The following is an 18,680-nucleotide window of genomic DNA, read 5'->3' on the forward strand; positions in this document are numbered from 1 at the left end:
AAATTGATAATTAAGGATACTTAGTGAGCAATAATGTAATTGGCTGTAGAAAAAAGAAAAAAAACTGACAAATAAATTCTGCCTATATTTAGTTTTAGTTTCCTATACGAGGTAAAGTTATAATGGCCAATAAATCCGATATTTGAAGGAAAATTTGCGAAAGCACTCGATTGAAAATGAGCGGTATTTCAAGGATAGTTGACCCAGTGAAGGTGGGAGGAAGCTTGTTTCACAGTACCAGGGAATTATCAGTGAGATTTACCGGAAGTAAGCATCAGAGAGTGGATAGAGGGATCGATATAATTTCGTTCAGGCTGACTGTGAGACGCTCTCGACTAATGCGCAATGTCGGCATCGCTGTGTGTTCACTGAGATTGTTTTCGTCTACTGCCCAGTGTCGAACTTTGAAATCGAGACTGCCGAGTTGCTGTCTCTCCGCCGCACTCTGCTCCGCACCAATATCGCTCGCTCTCCACCTCGCACAATCCCCTCCCCCCTTCCCCTTTAAAATCAACTTCCGCCACACCCACTCACATGCAGCGCTGACTATATATACGAATAAGAGCCTCTGTGCTTAAACTAAACCCTTCTTTTTGCCGATTCCGTTGTGTGTGTATGCGTGTGCCACTTTTACCCTATTGAAAATTGTAGATTTCTCGGAATTATTGTCGAATATCTTGAAAAGGAAATATTTTAAATCGAAGAACAGTGAGAGGAATTTTTGTTTAAAATGCAGTCGGGAATCTCCAGTTTCCACAGGATTACTAGTCTCTGACAGTCCCTGGTGCCTGCTGTACTTGCAAGACACGTTATTCCTTTCCCACACACATACACACACACACACACACACACGCATGTAAAATAATCGTCTCTTTTAAATGCAATCGAAATCGTTATCGTAGTCATAAAGGTTGCCATTGACGGGCCATCGTCTATTCGTAATAATAATAACACTTCCGTGGCGAATTATTCCCCTTCCTCATTTTCACTGGAGAATCTCCCTTGCAGGAACAACTTAGCTCAGCTTAATTGTTCGTGTTACACTTATCGTGCTGATAATAGCGCAATTGCCAGGATGACTTGGTCACTGAATTATTTGCCACTCGAATAACATTCTAATTGAAGCTAATTTACGATTATGACAGCAGATTGTATGTTTATTGCATATATATATATATATATATATATATGTATAGTTATCGAAAAATCTAGCTCAAAATACGTACGTTAATGCTATAATTAAAATTTACCACTAGTTGGATCGAGGACGAATCGAGAATGGTGAAGATTTGATCGAGAGTAAATTAGAGATTGGTATTGGTGTGATTCGCAGTGGGTGGATCTTCGAAATGGCGAATTGTCGCAGTTTATTTCTGGGTCGAGTCAGTTTATATACTATAAGCAGTATAGAAGAGGAAAGGGGAGGAGAACAGTGGGGAGGATAGAATAGTGGCTTATACGCCTCGATTCCATCTCTTTGTTGATCCCCGTTCCGATTGTTTCGCCCTCCATGTTTGGCAGTGGAATCCTATTTGCCGAATAATCGAATGTTCGGCATAAGGCTCGGAGTATGTACAATCATCGTAATCGCGATCGTAATTGCTTCCATTCCATCGTAGCGATGCTCTTATTTGCATATGCAGATGCACTCATCAATGGGAGAGTATTTGTTGCGATGTGATTCCGCGATTGACTATATAATCGTTTCTTCGTAATCCCTTGAACTCTCTAGCTCTGCTGCGCGCGTCACTCGACTTTTTGCCCAAAAGTCAAAAACTTAATATATCCAACTGCATGGTTCGAAGCGAAGCGTATAACAAACTGCAAAATTATTTTTGTGCCTTTTAAAATGCAACGCTGATAATTGATGTATCCACATAGCCTTTACCCGTGTTTGCTAAGGAATTGAGGGCGAAAAACGTTTGTATTCATTAATGCAAATTCAAGCGGACGGAATGGGCGTAATAGTTTGAATAATTGGTCCTTCCTACGCGTATATAAGTTGGCAACGCTCTAAAAGTTTTTATTCGTATAACTCGTGTATTCAGTAGCGGGGTGTAATAGCTGTAGCAGCAACAGTAGAGGCGTAGCGCATAGTAGTGGTGGAGAGTAAGAAATGTGGCATTACGGAAACAAAACTAATGTTTCAGGAAACTTGACAAGTACGCTTACTCTCCAAATGAATTATTGAAATGGCAGCAAAATTAAAATCAGCTATCGTATAGCTAATGAGAGTTCGCATTTGCTATATATATACTGTAGTATGATAGTATATATATAGATTGTAGAAGATGGTAGAGTGAACGATCGATGAATTATTTATAGGGTTGGTTCCTTGCAACAAATAGAAACGATAAAGAGCCATTTGAAAATGGGCAAGCTGGACAAAACGCGCAATGCATTTATCATATATGCGAAAAGACCAATAAATATAGTAGTGCATTGTGGCTTCATCGTATATATCTCGTGCTGCTTTTCAGGTCGTTCAATAGCTTTCTTGGATAAGAAAAGAAAGAATCGAACGAATGAACCAATGGGAAAGGAAATGGATAAACATCGGAAAGCTGTCGTTTCACGAACCCGTCATTCGTAATGTAGATGCTATAGTTATTTGGTTGTACAATCCTACTTACCGAGCAACCGACCACCGCCGGATTCGTGTAATCCTTTAGGACTTTCTCCAGTTGTGCGATAGTGCCACCGGAAGGCACCTTACGGAACTCGCAGATTTTCAGGGTCGTCACCCTTTACTCCTTGGCATCCCCCCCCCCCCCACCTTTTTCTCCCTATATTCCCTCTGCACAGCTCCCCTCTCAAAACACTTAATCCACTCCTGACTGCCTCATTAAATCTCCCTACTGTATACTGTTGTATTAAAAAAACTTCAATATGCATTTTCTTAATTAAATTTGATAAAAAAATATAGCAATAAATAGGATAAAACTAGATATATATATACATATATATAGGATAAAATGACACGACTTCCGCAAGCGTGGTATCAGCGCTGTGCATCATCGGAGTACAGATAATATTATTTCAATAGTGAAAGATTTAGTTTCCACATTATAACTTTTGCGGTATTGCTGCTCAATTTGACGCTGAAAGCGTTTAATATAAATCTATTACGCAATTATATATTTAGAATAGCGTCATAATCAGATTAGTGTCATCAATTTCAGTAGCATACGTGTGTATAAGTGAGACATTGCGTTGATTTATCGATCATTTGGCGCTAGGTAGTAGTTTGAAATTACAGATTTCAAGGGGCGTTTGTGTGGGTTTGCGATCATTACTCTGACGAAAGCTTCGACCATTTTATCATGCGGCATCGATGAACATAAAAGGGATACTTGACTTTGGCATCGGCATTGGCACCGACGATCGTTCGATTTCACGAATTTTGATCTTTCGGGAATGTCACTCGAACAGGAGGCGGAAATCGAGCCGATCCACTCGACGCATTTACCAAGTGGCTTGCCAAGTTGCCAGCTGTAAGCTGCTGACTGTCAGCTGGATATGCCTACCCATTAGAATGTATTTGTCAAGCAATCTGCTACCCCAGATTTCACATGATTCACTACAATCAACGTACAACTACCAATGCTTTCGATATATCACCATAGTGACTGTCAGTGAACTGCGGACAATCTCCTATATATATATATAGTTAACGCACGTACATAGTCAAACATTTTATAGTGGCTTTGTGTTCATCACCGTCCTCCACACACCATATGCTAATTTTTGTAATTCAATGATAGAGCTTTAATCGAAAAATAGAAAAAAAAACATAGCTTTTACCCACGTTTAAAATCCATATATATGCCCTTGAAAAATAAATCAATAAATTATTTCACGTCCATTTCGCATGAATCATTTCAGCAAACCAAGCTTGTCCATCTTGATTAAGTAGAGAAAATAATTGAAGACCGTCGGTACTTTTAATATAAAAACGATAGGATTCCATTTGCAACGTTGAAAGGATCGATTCATATAAAAGAAACACGATTTGCCTAAAGAAATTTGATAGTACTGGCCAAGACATCAATCAAATAAGATCAAAGCATCGGGTATTACTTTCTGTTTTCACAAATCTTTTTCAGAGTCATTATTTTAATTGAAAAACTTATTATCCTTTGCGAGCTTTTGCTCTCACCCTACTCCCTACAGGCTCCTTTGAAGCAGGACTCGCATATTTGGCTGCCAGTTTCATCATCGGGATGAATATGGGACACGTGTATTCTATATAAGTATGTGCTTGTGTGTTCATACGCCCTTATAAAGATGCTTTTCACATGGCAAATTGCAAAATTGAACAAGAAATTACCGTCAGTGTAGCGTGTAAATAAAGGTCTTATACGAATTTTCAAACGAGTGACGCACAATTTGAGTATACGATTATTTGAAGTTCTTAAAGCTTAAATATATAGAACAATTTCATATTGGAAATTGCAGGACAGTTGTGGCTAATATCATATACGAATAGTGGCTGGATTTGGATCGTTCGAAAGCGTTGTTTTTCCAGGATATTGCGATAAACAGCGTGGAGAAAGCAAGCGCAGTGTGGCAGGTTCTACGCTATTCGTTCCTATCGATCGACAGTTGCGACGGCCAATGACCGGATATAATTTAAATGCGCTCATTTTTTATATATTTTTTATACAGGCGGATTGGCCTCACCTCACCGAAAGCGAACGAACAAGTGGACGATGAGCGCTAATTATGACAATTATAAATCCCGTCGATTGTACTGCGATTCATAATTAAAATCTTAACATCGTGATTCGTCCAATCATAAAGGAGAATATAAAAATGACAGTCGATAATTACACGTACGAACGCACACACTGGTGTGTCGATACGTTAAAAGATATTAAGCAGTGTGCGTCTGTGTTGATGAATTATTAAAAACTGTCATTAGCTAGAAATTCAACCGTGACCAGCAGGCTATCAAAGCTCGTAGAAAAATTCTCCGAGCGTAAAACAAAGCTCGTCAGAAGTAATTTATAACGCGGATGCAAACAAAATGTCGAAAATAATGAATAAGTCAGAGCGTAAAAGCTTTGTGTAAAAGAAAAGAAATGGAAATTTGCTCTACGGGATAATGAGAAATTTTTGCATGGAATCGAGGATTTTCCTTGTTTTGAGTAAGACGATGAGCTAGCGGCGAGCGAGAAGAGGAGCGCGTCGTTTGGATGGTGAGAATTTTAAGACAAGTGGCGTGAAATACTTGGCCCAAATAAATTGCAATTAGATTTTAACGCTCGATTGCTTCGATGGCCACTCGACGCTTAACGATCGATGAAAGGTCCCCAAGGGTACTTCTCTGCAGTGATTTATAGTACCCAACGTAGCTGGTCGGGTAGAAGAAGAGAAACAAGAGGGATTGCGAGTATCAGAGACTACACGGGTGTTAAGAGAAGAAAAAAAATAGGATTGTAGGTTGACGGGAAAGAAGCTATCAAACATGGTATTTGCCCAACTTGCCGCGTTTTTCCCTTTTCCCATTAATAATGGCACTTGGACTAAAAGCTTTGTCAATTGTTCTAACCGACCGTTTAATCGATTGCTAAGCTTAATCCTTGTGAATAAACGAAACCCGCAGTACTTCCAGCCAGAGTGCGCTAATCAATTTTCATCCAAATAATTTATTTTACTTTTAGCCTTTACTCGTGTGCTCGTGTATACTTATGGTGCTACAGCGTCTTTTATTGCCCCTATTTTTTTCGAGGATTGCAATAAAATTTCAAATTTGGCTAGGAAGGAGTTTATAGCTGGGAAAAGGCAGACTTTTTTAAATGCGGACGATTCTTGCTCCGAAGACGAGCATAGTGAACGATTTCAGGATTTGATGCGTTGGCAGTTGTACGACGCTTCTGTTCTGCTGCGATTTTACGTGTGTTTATAAAGTCCGGAGGTAAAGTGACGGTAGGAGCAGACGTATGAGACGCGTGAACTTATAGATGTCGCTTATTCCAAGAGCGAAGAAGGTTTTATGTATGCCATTATTTTTATGCAATGAAGGATGAATAATGTCCCGAGTTTTTCTAGCGATGCAGCGTCTACCTGGCTCTCGCTGCTGCACCCAGCAGTCTCATTTTTCCGCTCTCACCCTCGCTTCTCAACCTTCCCACCAGTCTCCTTCAAAGCTAACCAAACACACGGAGAATGGAGCGAACGTTAGCCCACAACTCGTATACAGCTTGTACACCTGCCTACGTGGTATTTTCTCCAGAAACTTTGATTATTACCCTGGTAGCTACTTTAACCGTAAAAGTCTCCATGGTGCCTTAATTAATTTACGTGAAAAGACTTCAGCGTTGAAAGGCAAGGGTACGGCTGATTCAAAGGCTTGCGAGAGACAACAAAACATCAACTCTCGTTTCCCATCAAACGACTCTTCGCTAATAATTCTCTCGATTCTATATGAAATACCGAGAAGGTTATATTTGCTTCTTTCGATCCCAAATTAAATTCGACTGATCGATCGCTGGAATATTCGAAAAATGGAGAAATGGACGAGGTAAGAAATGCGTGATTGGGATTGGTGCGTTAAAGCTTAATAAAGAAGAAACTGGCGGGACGCATTGAAAAAACATTTGAACAAGCAGTGAAATCGGCCAAGAAATCGGATTTTCAACTAACCGCCACATTTCTCACCGGCCAAAAAGAAAACTCCGAGACTGAGATAAAAAGATTGCACCACGACTGTAAATCACGACGATTTCTGGCGCTACGTTGGTATTATTGTTTGCGGTTGTTTTTAGAAATATATTTCTGCTGCGGTTAATCATTAATCTGGCCTCGGGCATCATAAACTTTCGGCCGTGCAATTAAAGTCATGAATTAGTTCTCGCGCGTTGTTGGAGTATACAGGACAGCCCTGGAGTGATGCATCGATGAGAAGAGCAGGAAAATAAATGGGAACAAAAATTGACGCGAAATTTCTTTAATCTTCCAGTTCTTTCTTTTTTTTTCTCTCTTTTATCCAATCTATTCCATGGAGCGCCTATGGACTATCCTATTACGCCATAGATTTATTGGCAAACGTTATATTTTGCCGGAAAGTCATCCCGACCGAAACGAACGTTGATTATCAGGCCCTCGTGACAGATCGTATTAATATCGTTCTCACGGCAGTATTATCGCAGCAAGTATTTCAAGCAGGTTAGTTATGCATAAAATATGCAATATTTCAATGACTACGTCGAACGACGTTTACCAATAATAATAATATGTACCATAATCATAAAACTTGGCAATCAATCGTGGATTCTCCTCGTTTTGTTATATAAACTTTCTTCTCTTCGATATCTCCATTTAACAAAGTTTCGCTTTAATTTCCGTTACATTTTCCGACAACTCATTTCATTGGATCGTGAGAAAAATTGAACGCGCACCGACACTCTAATTAAATCTTACGAGTGATTTAATGAAAAAATCAAAGTGAAAGGAATATGGTGTAGCTTCCCGTCACAAATTAGAGGTATTTCTCGCTTTTCCATAATTATTGCTACTGCACAGTTTATATCCAGTGATTTGAGTAATATTGAATATTACGCGATACCATGCTCCTATATACTTCGGTGGGATGAGTTTCACGATCGACAAGCGCACTTACGGATTCACGCGTGAAGAAAGTATAGAATAAAGCCGTTAGACGTGGCAGATTGGGAAAACTTTTCTCGGCGATAAACTCGAAGGAACAGACTGGAGACCGCGATGAAAGGAGCGTCGACGTTTTCGCTTGGTGGAAAATTCGATAGTCTCCCTGCAGTACTAAGGTTCGGTATATATTGATACAGTACGGTATAGGGTGTCCTGCATCCGACACCCGGTGATCTCAACGATCGGTTTCATCGAGCCAGAATCTATAAGGAAAGAAACTTGAACGGTTCCTTCGCTAGTTATTTGTTAGACGAGCTTGCGTTAAGCTCTCCTATAAACCTCCTATACTCATCTTTTTTATGCCACAAATTGTATCATAAATACGACTTTGACATGATAAAACAAGTAAGGAGAATTTCGAAACAGCCTCTCAATTTACCTTTTTATTTTTGAACAATTATAAAATAAATTATAGGTACTAATTACTTCTTAATAATTAATTAAATCAGGATAAATTTGTAACGACGTAATTATACTCGAGTAAAATGTCAATCAAATGATTACAGGGTAAATGCGCGTAATTCATGTTGAGAATAGCGGAATACTTAATGGAACAATATCTTTAGCGAAAATAAATGGAAATTTAGGGGCAATTTGAATTGAATGTTGGTATTGTGAGAAAATATACGATTAAAGTTTTGCTAGTCCGATATTCGCGGGTCACAATGACTTGCTCTATTAAGCTTGAATAGGAGGGTATACAAGCATGGAGCTCGAGAAACTCCCCAAAACTGCACTCATCAACATAGTTCACATTAACGACTGGTCGTGACTATAAATTTCAATCCGTTAGCTCATCTCTTGCTCTAGCGTTATGATCTTTCTTGACGATCGAAGAGTGAACTTGGCTAAAAAGAATAATATCGTCCACGACGAAGCACGTCGTAAAGGGCAGCTGTTATAAAAGAAAAACAACTTGATATTACCTTCCAGACCCCTACCTCCTTTTACTATACTCTCTCTTCTCTCACCATCAAATAATTAACAAGCTGTATTTCTAATCAGCCGACGTTTGAAAAATTCTCCATTTAATATATAACAGTATTATGAAAGAGAATCATTTCACGAGCAACAATTGATTACTGAAGCATCTAATTTAATCATTCATCTTCTCAAGAACAGCGATAAATTTACACTGTCCTCTGTTACGAAGAAAACGTTAATTAAAATTGTTTCTATAAGTTAATTAATATATACATATAGTTTTGATTTTGCTTTTTCCGAAGGATACGAACGTAGACGTTTCTGCTTGGAAACGTATACCCGTTACAGTCCGACTGTGCATGTATACACACTACTGAATTTGCACAGTAGTACACATATATACATATAAGCGAAAGACTCGAAGAAAATCTCTCGAGACAGATCGCTAGATTAGTTGAGCGTTGGTCTGCAGATTTTGAGCCTACGTAGTTGGCATAATGGGTGAAGCAGTCGCGTATAGTCCAGTAAACTTGAAAGTCCTTGGAGTCGTTAAAGGAGTTCGGTTTATAACACGGGCAGGGTTTAACGGTAAATTCAGTAGGGTTGGTAGTAAGCAGAGAGCCGAGGGGTATAGAGAGGGTAGAACGTGCAAATATGAGCCAACTTGAAGCTGCAGCGGAAGCAGTAGTGGTAGGGCCGAAGGTAGAAGGGAGGCGAAGGGTGGGGGGAGGTATGGGTGTCTGGGGCGGGGGTGGAGAACTCATAGAGCTCGCGCATGTTGTGCTTCTAATAAGCAGTCGACGAGGAGGAGGAGGAAGATCAGGATGACGATGATAGCGATGCCGCGAGTTTGTCTTCGCTATTAACGGTCCGGCATGACCGGCCGGCACGCCAAGACCACCAGGACCCATTCTACTTTCTGCTTGTGCTCGACTTCCCTCAGAACCATAAATTTCCACCAGCCCGCTAGCTTCCAGTAATATCGCCCGCGGGAAAGCGGTTTAGGAAAGCTATCTACTTCCTCCTCCTTCATGCCACTCCCAAACCATTTTCCACGATCCTTTGTTGCCTTCTGTTGTGAACTTCTATCTCCCTCGACTCCATTCAAGGCCACCTCTATTGCTTAGCATGCATCTACGGATATTCGCAAGGAGCTTCCCTTCCCTCCTCTCTTCCTTTATACCAAATCGATTTTTCATTATCGATAATCTATAATTATTGCCTTCCTATCTCCCAGTTAATATCATCTTCAACTTATTATCAAACCCTTGCCAATTTATGATCATTTTCTTCTATCGCTGTATTTAAAAATCATGAATTCCTGTATTCTTGTAAAATATTATCATTCGGACAAAACCATTTGGCTATCTCTTTCCGCTCGAAATTGTACAAGCTGCTCGTTCCCGCTTTCTGTAGGAAATAATTACTTTCCTAGTTTCCGTTGTAACGGCACTAATGAGCGAACGATTTACGAAAATTTGTTGCCTCTTCACGTGCTCTTTTGTTATTCCTGTAAATATATATGTACGTGTTTACTGATTTCACCAACTAACATGCTCTATATTAACTATATATATATATATATGTACATGCATTGGAGCTTTGGATTTTCCAGTGAAATTATATTTTTACTAAACAAATAAATTAATTTTAAGTAAATCGTGAAAGTGAATAGGCTGATAATTACTGTTGGCATGAGGAGCTTTGGGGTAGGAGTATATTATGATGGTGATTCATAGGGCAGACGAAACGAAGGGTTGAGCAATATTCAATTTTCTAAGATGAGTAAATGCCAGACAATCTAACGTGAACATGACGTATAATTATATATATATATATATATATATATACTCTTAATCCAAAGACATTTAAAACGTTGTGAAATAAAGCTATACAGATATGTTTTTATTTCAAGCAGGAAGAGAAAGCCTTTCAAGATCGTCTTTCTATGCATTAGTCTTGTTGACATTGTGCAGCTGCAAGTGGAGGAATTGAAGATTTCATTTTCTAAGAAGAAACCACGTAGGAAACGGAAGGTAGCCTTTTATGATAAATTCGTCTTAATTTGCATAGTTACTAATTGCATATACATTCATTCTGTTTATGGCGTTGTGCTAAAAGCTTGAAACTCTATAGAAGGACTTTAAGTAGGCAAAGCTTTAGGAAAGAAAACTTGAATTCAAAATGAAGTCGAGCTTAGAAGTAGACAAAGCAGTTTCAGTCAAAGTGTGTACGATAATAAAACCAGATCAAGGAGTATATTGATTTTGTAAGCGTGCAAATATTTAGACCTGGAGGGCGGCTAAAGGGGTTTTGCGATATTTGTAAAATGCTATCGACGCCTTAATCCTTAAACCTTGTCCGTTTTCGTTGCTTGTAAACGTGGTGGTACGCAGCAGGTTGAAAACTCCTCTCGAAATCGGAGGGGATACAGAACAGAGCATTAAATCCTACGGCTCGCCCCAAGTTTAGCCGCTCAGGGTGGGAATAAAAATTCTTCGAGCTTCGCCGGGAAGAAGGGTTCAACTCGCTATTCCAAGATTTTAGGACGGAGAAATGTGAGGGAAACTCGAGGAAACTTCAACTCAAAATCACCGAGGCGTTATGATCCTTAAGCCTAGTCTGATTTTCTAAACTTGGTATTGCCAAAATGTTGATAATCCTCTTAAAAACTAACGCAATTTATATGGAGTAGCCATTGAACGATTGGAAGGATCCAATATCGTTTATCATTTATCGATAATTCCATTCAAACTATAAGTTTCAACGTTCGGTTGTTCGACGTACTATTTTTACACTCGTACTACTTAAAGTGAGATATACCTACTTGGTGCTACACAAAACTTGGGCTGTCCACAAAAGAATGGCAGATCTATGCTATTTGATGGAAACAACAATTTCAAACTAGAAATGTTATAGTTTAGGTTTGCTGGGCTTTCTGTTAAACGACCGTGTTAAATCTTCGTTGGACAAGGCACGATAATAATTTTAAGAACCAAGGGAAATGTCGGCAGTTTCTGGGAATCGTCGGATAAGATATGACTCGAGTAAAACTGTCGTTAGAAGCATGCTGGCAAGGCTATAACAAATTTTTCAGTATATCGTAATCTTCAGCTTTATACGGTTTTGTTGAACTGTTGTTAACTGAGAATCTCGGACGGTATATTGTCGGAAAAGTTTTTACCAGCTGGCGATTTTCTATAAAATAACATTATATTGTTGGCGTGTTGCAAAAAGAAATAAAGCTTAATTTAGTTTTTTAGTGGACATAATAATAAAACACGCGTTTATTTCTTTTTGATAATAATGTTCATTTTGAAGTTCACTCTCGTAGCTGTGAACATATACAGCAGGGCAATTTTAAGTGGCACGGTAGCTTAGAGCACCGGCTTGCTATCTGAAAATCTGAGCACGCGACAAAACGAAATGGAAAGTCTCGTTACAGGCACGTATAAAGTGTGATACTGCAAATGGTACCCTCTACGTGGGGCGTTATTGCCTAACGAGCAAGTCGTAAGCTGCGAAAACAAATTTTCCGTTGCAGCTGGTCTGGTTGAAAGATCTATATATGTGTGTATAATATAAAATAAAATAGCCAAATAGTTTAAACAGCATGCCAACTACAATGGTCAGTTTATATTTACGGTTATGCATTAATGCACATGTTAAGGTTTAAAAGAAAATCAATGAAGAGACACTCTGTACTATCTTGAAACTTTTTGCGTTCATGCAACGAATGGAAAACTACAAAAGTATACAGCTTACATGTCTAAGAGAGAGATCTTACGCTTAATCAAATAACAATGAAACAAGAACAATATCCAGCTGCATTGAGAAAAGCACTCAAGACTTCAATAAGTTCTTGCTGTAGCGAGTCGTACATGAAAGTCAAAGCAGGTTAAGCAATGACACGGAAACAGGCGCAGTAGTAACAAAAAGTCCACGAAAACTTAGCATCCAGTATAATTTGACTTTCAGCGAGAGCGAATTTTCGTAACTAGCTGCAGTATGAAGAAGAGAAAAACTGAAAAGGCTTGAAAACAGCTTTCGAGACATTAATGTCACGTTCGGAACGGCCATGTTATGTACTATATATGTATAGTTACGTACATTTATTCGTGCTATTGAGCGAAGCGGATATAATGATAGCAGGGAGAAACGCGTTCGCGTATGGCTATCGTGAAAATTATCCCCGCAGATACGCAACCCGCGTAGTTACAGCCGATTTTGCATAAAAGGGCCCTCTCAAATGTCAAGCATCGAACGAAAGAGCCGAGCTCTTCCGAATTAGACCATCAACGGCACCCTATAGCCTTTCATTTTACACCTCTCAATAAAATACATCGAAAGACATAATTGAAAATGATGACTCTCTCTCTCTCTCTATATATATATGTGTATATATATATATATATTGGAAGGCGAGAGCTTTTTATTTCAATTGCATCATTCAATTAAATTTCCCTGTCACATAAAGGATATTTTGTACTATAAAATAGTTCGACAGAAATGAAAATTTTTAAAGATTGTAAAGAAAAGGTTTTTTAGGAATTTTCCTTTAATGTAGCGGAGTCTTTCGTTCGCACGATTATCAGATTTCTCTCTTTGTATCTTTCTTTATCTCCTTACCTTTTCAAACTCTGGTATTGCTATCCTAGTCTAGGTATATCTAGAGTTAAGCTACCTCAACAAAGCCGGTCTGATATGCAAACTACTCGCCGCGTTGGCCGTTTAATGAGTTGGCAGATTAACCCTCGCTTCAAATCTTTACTCATTACTGAATTTTACAACAGCTATTACGCGACCGCTCTAAGATATTTTCACGTCAGTAACGACAATGGCAAATACTATTAGTATACGATTACTGTATACTGATAAAGGGTAATACAGCGAACATGCAACTTATTGCCAGAATTTCTAGTTATTTTTGATAAAATACAAAGAGAATATCACAAAAAATGACTGCTCATACCTTTTCCAGCTTTATTATTTCCTCCTGCTATTTACTTTTACTCGTCGCGTCGCAGAAAAAGCTTTGGAAACCAAATATTAAACTCGATTTGGCACAGTGCTGCCTTCTTTTTTATTCTTTTGTTTAAACAGACGAAGGGTTCGTATATAGTTAGAAATAATTACGCAATACTGTCAACAGTGAAGCAGCGGAACTTTAATCAATTCGCTTCACCGAATCTCACGGTCCGACGTATCGATTATCAAATTAAAGCCATTCTCACAGTTGCAGCGGCTATTAAATCACGTATGAAAAAGCATCGAGGTAGAAAGTTTTTTTTCTCCCGGCGCTACCAATTTTCCATGTTTTTACGCCACGTCAATCCAGTCGGACCCGTCCTTTCCTGGCCAATCTAGCCTTTTTTGTTCACGCCCGGCAAAATTGCGAAAGATTTCGCAAACGCCTGGGGTTAAGTGGACAAAAGCACCCACCATTCTTCTTTCTGGTTTGTTTTTAGCACGAAACTTCCCATCACTATTTAACTACTACCGTTGAAAACTCTCAGCTATTTATTCTATAAACTATAAGGCAAATTGCATTTTCAAATATGAACCGAACAGTAAATAGGTTAGTGATATTGCAGGAACTCATTATTACAAATCATCAGGGAAATAATGCTCGTTAAATTTTGAAATTCAAATTTGGAGAAAGCTAGCCTTTCCTATTTTTTGGATTAATGAGAGCGGGGAGTTTTGGAGAAATTTATGGAATAACATGACAATAGAGTAGAGAATGCGAGAGTAAGAGAGAGAGAGAGAGAGAAATTTTCAGGAAAGAGATGTGTAACGAATGCACCTATACCACGCTAAGTTTTTGCGAGTTGGCGTAGATTTAACTGTGTAAAACTGGATGGCTTTAGCGGCCACGTAGAAATGGGTGTCGCGTTGGGGGCTCGCAGGATTTATTCGGACGGCTAAACTAAATTGCATGTGCAGGATTCAGGTGGGTACCTAATCGTTCGTCGCTACCTGGCTCGATTCTCCAATCGTACTGTCGCCCAATCCACTCTCAGTTCAGTGTTTAAAGTAATTACAGTTCCTCCGCAAACTTTATCCTTATAGGGTCTTTTTTCGCCAAAAGCCGAACTTAGTTTAAATGCTCTCTATACTTTCTTAATTGGCTTCGTTCAAAAAATATGAAAAAGACTTTATCCGAATACCCGTGCTATATATTCCTCAAAAAAAAAAAAAATTATACTCGCTTCTGACTTTGCTTCAAAGTTATATATATATATATATATATATACATTTCTATCAGCATTTTGCCTTTGATTTTTCAATCAAATGTTTTTTAGCACAGGATAAAACGATAGATGTTTCAACATTATCGGCTATGTGGAAAATTCTGAAATTCTGACAAGTGCTGGTCTTGGAGTTAGCTCCACAGAGTAGTGAGTCGAACGCAGAAGGCACTCGGGGTTGTCGTAAATTTCTGTTGGAGACGCCATCGTAACGCCCTGTGCGCATTTCTGCCACTAAACAGACTGAAGGGGTACAGGATTTAATGGCGACGCCAGAAACGAGGCGTATTTGTCGAGGTGACTGTAACTCAATCGCATTTACGCGATTCCAATTTCCCTCGAGTGTCAAACCTTTCAACGTCGATTGTTCGTCTTCATAAATTTCAGACTTTGCCTGGTTAGAATCATAATACGATCCCCCAACTATCATCGAGCACGACTTAACCCATTGGCCAGGAACGCTCATCAATTAAGATGGGAAAAGACTGCAGAAATTATATAATAATGAATCTACTGAAATTCTCAGGCGAAAGTCTTTTCTCGTCATCCTCGACACCTTTCATCAAAGAATATCCAAGGTTACGGGAAAAGTAGAACGTTGCAATGAGTTATCGCAATTCTCCCAAGCAATACATAAGATTGAAGAAATTGAGGGTGCAAGCGACTTATCAGAAATAAGGGTAGGGCATTTCGATATTGGATTCCGATTAGAATGCTGGTCTCGCGATGCGCGAGTAATCTTTTAACGGGTGGCAGGTTCGGCATAAAGAAACCTGTCACTGCTGTATAGAGTGGGTAGCGTTGACAGGTACGCCATTAAACAGCTTTCCTCGGTGTGGCTGTTTCGAATTAGAAATTCGAGTCTGTTCGAGTCCTAAGATCGGAATGTACGCGAAGGGAGTGTCCAGATATCATTCCTACGACGAACTCGTCGTAAGAGGGTTACGAGGCAATAAACCGCGATCAATTTCGAGTCTGCATTGTTTTGCAATGTCATGCAATTCGCTCTGAGAATTTGATACCAATACATGGAATATAGAACGCTAATCTGCCGTTCGAGCGTGCAATAGCCTCTATTCTCTCCAGCACCATGCACCGCGAAAAAACATTCCGCTTAATGCCGTTTTGCGATACGATCTTTTAAAGAAACCATCTCGAGTCTACAGGTTCTAAATTTTAGTCGTTCCTTTAACGATTTATACTTAGTTTACTGGCATTATAACCTTACACTCTTTAATTCAATCGGTGGTCCTGATGTGCATTGCTTTATCGAATCATTGGCTTAAATTTTGCGTTTTTATGACGCTTCTACCCTCGATGTTAGGGCATCGAGCTAGTTGACTTTTTTCATTGCAAAAAGCTTCGTCGTGTGTGGCTCGCCAGTTTATACGTTGCTCTGTACTTCTGGTAAAATAATCTGAGACCGTAAAGAAACTTTTACGGTTCTTTTTATCGTTAAAAATAACGGAAAAAAATTATGCAACTTTTTATACTGCTAACGAAATATACGACACGGAATTGCTTCGCTTATGTGTTATGGTATTATATCACATATTAAACGTTGAGAGAGAAACGACGCGCAGCATTGTGCCCTTATACATCGTTCGTTCTTCGAATCTTTACAATTTTATTATATATATATATATATATAGTGTATATCCTGCAACGAGCTACGCGCGCGGTTTTACTTCTGCAAGGCGCGCGTTCGATTTTATACAGAAATTATTTTTCCGTTTGTCAAAGATTTCTACAGAATTGCAATATTAACCTCGAACGCTGTCTCTAAGACACACGATTGATGGAAATACTTTCCAGCTCTTGTATGCTCTTGTATGATTTATGAAATTGCTTCCTACGCGACACTTTCCATGAAGTTTTATCAGAAAAATTGAAGTTTACGGTACATCGTTATTTTCAAATTTCAGGACGGTAATGAAAATTGATTTCCACAAATATCTTCTTAGTTTTAAGAAGAAAAAAAAGAACATTTAGTAGAGTACTTACGATTATTGATTCGTGGAAGTAGTTGGATGTCAAAGCACGTTCAGCTGTAAATAGAAAATGGAGGGATTAGTATTCTCGTTATGTGTACGTTATTGTATGTAATTATATAATTACACGAATTGAAACCACACAAAAGTTGTTGAAATTGTGCAATTATGTTCTCGTCAAAGCTTAATGCTGAGGTATTAAATTAGTTAAAGAGTTATCAAAAAGGAGCTCTAACCATTGATGGTGGTATGATCGTTGGCTGGAGGATCGTGGCTTTAACGATAACGACATGACGAGACTAGGTAAAACGGGAAGTATATTTGGAGGTACTTGGGGGCTGACGTTAGGTGCGACGCAAAGGAAAATGCAAAAGGCTCCGGAGAAGAAGAGGGCGCGTGGCAGCAGTTCCTCAAGGGAGCCGCTTCCTATGGCACACCGGTTTTGCCTTGCCTTTTCCCACTGCCACAACTAGCTCAAAGGAACTCCTTGGCAAAGGGGAAGTCAGTGCCGTGTAGCTATAGCGATAAGTATCACTCGAATACCGATCCAAACTTTATGCTATCAGCCTTCATATTTAATGCGCATAATTTCCATACCCCCCCCCCCCTCTCCACCTTCCTCCCTCTGTAATCTTCATAGCGAAAGCTGCAAAATAAACGGAATTTCAATGAAAAAATGACATTTTTAATCAGTTATTTGCTAATGATTCTGTAGCATCGAGAAAGCTAGAAGTTTTCGAGGTAAGATGAATAATAGCTTCGATGCCTGTAAAGCTCATTCAAGTGGTTATTAAGGTTTTTCAATAGAGAAGAGTATTGTAGTTTCGCAGTTAGTCGATGATGTTATTCTTTTATCTTTTGGCCTAGGCTTTGTACCCTCTCTTTTGTACCGTACTTTTGCCACGTAATTGTTTCAGAACAAATGAACTCCGCCTTCCCTCCGCCTCTCTACCTCTTTCTCTCTGTCTCGCAAAGAATTAAAAATTCCAGTGACTCTCTACTCGCCTTCGAACAAATTACTCCAAACGAACGCCACATTTTACACCAAACGTGTTACGAACAAGTCTCCGTTAAACGAAATTTTCAACAAAATGCAAAAAGGACGAGTGACATTATTTCTTTTAGAGTCCGCTTTGCATATTTTCAGTTAGAAATGGTAAATTGATGTGTACTGTTGTAAAGAGTAATTTTTCGTTTACAGAAGTTTATCAAAACTAATGTTAATAGCGACCAAAATAAAGCATTACTGTTTTATCTTTCGACACGACGTGCAGAGAAACACACGCGTCAGTAGACGTACACTGGGCATTCCTATCAGTGAAATATAATATCTGATTTGTTTCCCCATTATGAACAGACAGTTTAAATTTAAACATCTGGGAATATAACTTTATACAACATTTTACGTAATATTGCAGTATATACATTGATAGACCTGTAACGTTATCCTTTTTCTATACTATTTTCTTTTCTTTTTTCAACAAAACACAATTCAGATATATTCGTCTATCGATTATTCCTCGAAAATATTTCACAATTGTATATTTTTGACCAATAATATTGATGAAATATCAATAATAATGGGTTTTCAGAATCTAGCTAAATATTTTCGAGAATATTTGTTTTGTGTTTCTGTAAAATGTAGCATAATTTTAAAGGTTTATATTTTCATTTGCACGCAAGAACTTTTTTATCCACAGCCAAGAGCCAGGACGAACTTTGCAAAAATGAACAAGATTAAAAAATGTGCGTAGCATTCCATTTAAATAAACTAGAGAGAAAACTTTCTCATGCAGGACTCAAGCTTTAATCTAGAGTCTCGCATAAACATTCAAATTTATTT

The 18,680-nt window shown here is 38.7% G+C and overlaps 1 protein-coding gene across 1 annotated transcript in view; it reads right to left on the bottom strand.

The window, feature by feature from the left end:
- LOC136782869 (neuroligin-4, Y-linked-like) overlaps positions 1-18,680 on the bottom strand; it is a 108,331-nt gene that overhangs the window by 51,427 nt on the left and 38,224 nt on the right. Inside the window, exon 3 of the mRNA XM_066742582.1 lies at positions 16,851-16,894. The gene's annotated coding sequence lies outside the window, so the exon portion shown is untranslated. The remainder of the gene's footprint in view (positions 1-16,850; positions 16,895-18,680) is intronic.

The sequence above is a fragment of the Prorops nasuta genome, unplaced genomic scaffold (genome assembly GCF_024137725.1).
Source record: "Prorops nasuta isolate Cenicafe-Biocafe unplaced genomic scaffold, Cenicafe_Pnas_1.2 PNAS00030, whole genome shotgun sequence".
Lineage (NCBI taxonomy): Eukaryota > Metazoa > Arthropoda > Insecta > Hymenoptera > Bethylidae > Prorops > Prorops nasuta.